The 4,179-nt window shown below is 38.4% G+C and overlaps 1 non-coding gene across 1 annotated transcript; it reads right to left on the bottom strand.

Annotated features, from left to right (window-relative positions):
- Positions 1-200: 200 nt before the first annotated feature.
- Positions 201-307, bottom strand: LOC116149684 (U6 spliceosomal RNA). The gene has a single exon (XR_004133326.1). It is a non-coding gene; the product is annotated as a U6 spliceosomal RNA (small nuclear RNA).
- Positions 308-4,179: the final 3,872 nt, after the last annotated feature.

Here is a 4,179-nt window from a genome sequence, read left to right as displayed (position 1 = left end):
ACCACAAGTTTGTATTCTATGTCCGTGAGTCTGTTTCTGTTTTGTATTTATGTTTTTTTTTTTTTTTTTTTTTTTTTTTTTAGATTCCACATATGAGCAATCTCATATGGTATTTTTCTTTCTCTTTCTGACTTACTTCACTTAGAATGACATTCTCCAGGGACATCCATATTGCTGCAAATGGCGTTATGTTGTCTTTTAGAAATACGGAATGCTTCACGAATTTGTGCGTCATCCTTGCACAGGGGCCATGCTAATCTTCTCTGTATTGTTCCAATTTTAGTGTATGTACTGCCGAAGTGAGCATGATTGTTCGGGTTTTTTAAATGTTGATTTGTATGAATTCTTTTTATATTTTGGATATTAAGCCCTTATCAGATAAATAATTTTCAAATATTTTTCTCCCATTCTTTAGGCTGTCTTTTCATTTCATTGATGGTTTCCTTTACTGTGCAGAAGCTCTTTAGTTTGATGTAGTCACACTTGTTTGTTTTGCTTTTGGTGTCAAATCCAAAAAATTATTGCCAAGACAGATGTCAAGAAACTCACTGCCTACATTTTATTCTAAGAGTTTTATGGTTTCAGTCTCTGTTCAAGTTGAATCCAGTCTGATTTGATTTCTGTGTATGGTGTAAAATAGGGATCCACTTTCACAGCTGGTGGCTGTCCAGTTTTCCCAACACGCTTCATTGAAGAGACGGTCCTTTCTCCATTATATGTTTTTGGCTCCTTTGTTGTAAATTAATTGACCATTATTTTTCTTTTTAAAAACGGGAGCAGGGGTGAGGGCCACTCTGTGGGGGAGGAGAAATGCTCTAAAAGTGGTACAGGGAAGCAAAGAAGACATTGTCCCCCTTCTCACATCTAAGTTACGTGAAAGGTAAGAAAGGAACATCTCTACTTGATAGCATTGTGGGAAATGTCAGCCCCTCTGAGAACAGCAGGCTTTCAGGTAAGGCAGGGAGACTGAGGAGGTTGAGAGCGTAGGGCTATATAATTATTAGGTTCCAAAGGTACCGTCAGAGTGTTTGGGAGGCAAGGAAGCAATAGGGGTTTGGGTTCAAACAGTCTGGAGATCGCAGGTTGGTTTAACGAAGGAGATTTTTCATGAGTAATAACTGGTAAAACCAGGAAAGAGTGTAAGGTGAATGGATTCCCTCTTGAGGGGGGTGGAGGGGGGTGGAGGGTAGGTTTTGGGTTTGGGAGCAATGCCAGTGGCTGTCATGTGGAACTAGGTATCATTTTCCGAGTGCTCTTCTCTTCCAGCAAGTTGTCATGAGTGTGGCAGGGGTGACTGGGGGAGCACTAAGAGTGGTCCTAAATGGGGCGAGTTACTGAGCCACATGATCCCAGGGCATCTTCCAGAGGGTGTTCCACTTCCAGCATCCCTCTGGTCTTCTCATGATGAGTGTTGAGTGGCCCTCGAATTGGAAGGGACTGTGAACAATTATAAATAGCCCCATGTTCCCTTATATTTTATAATGTCCTTCTTGTTTCTTGGGAGTCGTTGATCTATAAAATAAAGGTATGAGAAAATGATCCATTGATTCTAGAATCTTCCATTTCCTGAGAGAAGATGGAAAACCCTTATGGGAGCTACATCATCTTTTCTAGTTTTCACGAAATTAATCTGGGCCTTTCAACATTTTTGGCTTCTACTAGGTCTTCAGCTGAATTGTTCATGGGAGGGCTCTTAATTAACCATGCTTTGATCTTTGATTACCTATCTTTGACCTAACATTCAATAACTGCTTTGTTCCAATGGACACGGCTTCACCAGTTTTCTTCTGCTGGATGGTAACCATTGCTGTATTTGTATCCAGCTTTGTTTTATCCATCTATTTCCTTTAATATCAGCCTCAATATTTAGAAATGCTTATTTCCTTAGCTGAGTGTCTCAGGTCATGGATAATAAAATCTGGCCCAGTGATTAAATCTTCCACTGAACTGTCTCTCCATGTAACCTCTAGTAACCTCACTGCAATGTGAAAGTTGACCTTACAGAGTTTCCTGATACAGGACCTCAGAAAAAACAAGTGAACACCGGTGGGCTAAGAGTCAAAGATCACTTTTGACATTTCTGTGATTCAGTTCCATCCTCCAGCAAAATGGCCAGAGTGGGCCATTCTAGGATGTAGAAACCTTGAGAGCATGTCAGATTTTAGCCCTGGGCACTGAAAGTTAAAATTCACAAATGAAAGGCTAAGACTTTGAGCTTCCCTCTGCTCTGCAATCACTTTCTGCATATTGTGTTTAGCCCTGAGGGTGAAATGGTTCAGCCTGATTAGCTGAACACAAAGATGTCTAAACCCAAATCCCTCCCAGGCTTTTGTTTACGTAACATTCTGTCTCCTGTACTGTCTCTTTAGATAGGTCAGAGGGTGGCCGTCCTTATCTGGAAACTATAACCAAGGGTTTCTGCCTTGGATACTTTTTTTACTTTCAGGTCTAAAGACACTAGACAGGCTTCTATTTAGAGTTACCTGTGGCTGGTGTAAGCTGCCTCGTTCCTGTATTTATGGCACAGCCCCAAGAAAGGGAAAGCCTGGGCAGAGTTCGGTTCATATGTGATACCATCCTCATTTCCTGTTCTTGATTGGGTCTAGATTTATTTTATTATAAGTTGTGTTTGTTTGATTTATATACATCTTTACTATATATTTATTTATATATGTATAATTTTAAATATATTTATTATATAACTCATTACTGTTGGTGTAGTCTGTAAACCTCAAGTCTCACACTCTATTGTCTGTTTCAAAAGTAAACAACCAGTGCAGTTAGTGCTGTGGATACTTAGGGAAAGGTCAAGGCTGGACCACAGAATCAAGGTTCCTGGAACTAACTGTGATCCCCTCCACATTCTGTAAAAATAAACCGCTCCTTTAAAAGCATCCTATAGGAACACACATGTGTGCTTCTTTTAGACACGCTGACACTGCTCACCGAAATTTAGAACTAGTTTTCCAGCATCGTCTACAAAACCACTTCATAAGCCACCCAAGAAAATATGGTTCATTATCTGATAGTCAATGCCACAATTTTTAAAAATTTAGTTTTACATCTACATTGATGTATTGAGATACAGTGAATATGCAACACTGTGTAAGATTAAGGTGTACAGCATAGAGGTTTGACTTATACACATCATGAAATTGTTATTACAATAAGTTTAATGAGTATTCATCATCTCATACAGATAAAAAAAAATCAAAGAAATGGAAAAAAATTTGTGTGTGATAACTCTTAGAATTTACTCCCTCAGCAGCTTTTATATATGATACATCAGTGTGAATTATATTTATCATGTTGTACATTACATCCCTAGTGCTCATTCATTTTATTTCTGAAAGTCTGTACCTTTGACCTCTTTCATGCAATTCTCTTTCCCACCACCTGCTCACTTCTGGTAATCACAGATCCGATCTCTTTTTCTATGGGTTTGTTCATATGTTCATTTGTTGGCCTTTAAAATATAATTGACTTACGACACTATGTTAGTTCCTGTTATACAACATAGTGATTTTTTTCTAGGTGTTTCAAAGTGATCATGATAAGTCTAGTGACAATAATATATGTCACCACAAAGATATTGCTGAGTTATTGACTGCACTCCCCACACTGTACATTTCATACCCGTGACATTTATTTGGAACTGGGAGTTTGTACCTCTTAATCTCCCTTATCTATTTCTCTCCTCCCCTCCACCCACCTCTCTTCTGGCAGTCACCTGTTTGTCCTCTGTATCTATAACTCTGTCTCTGTTCTGTTATGTTTGTTCACTTGTTTTGCTTTTACATATAAGTGAAATCATACAGTATTTGTCTTTCTCTGTCTGACTTATTACACTTAACATAATACCCTCAAGGTCCACTTATGTTGTCACAAATGACAAGATTTCATTCTTTTTCATGGCTGAGTAATATACCATTGTGTATGTGTGTGTGTGTGTGTGTGTACGCACAAAACCTTCTTTATTCATTTATCTGTTAATAGACTATTAGTTTGCTTCCATATCTTGGCTATTGCAAATTTCCTTTCAAGTAGTGTTTTTTTTTTTTCCTTCAGATAGATACCCAAAAGTGGAATTGTTGGATTGTATGGTAGTTCTAATTATAATTTTTTGAGAAACCTCCCTACTGTTTTTCACAGTGACTATATTACATCCCCACCAACCGT

The sequence above is a fragment of the Camelus dromedarius genome, chromosome 30 (genome assembly GCF_036321535.1).
Source record: "Camelus dromedarius isolate mCamDro1 chromosome 30, mCamDro1.pat, whole genome shotgun sequence".
NCBI lineage: Eukaryota > Metazoa > Chordata > Mammalia > Artiodactyla > Camelidae > Camelus > Camelus dromedarius.
This window is presented reverse-complemented; position numbering and strand designations above follow the sequence as displayed.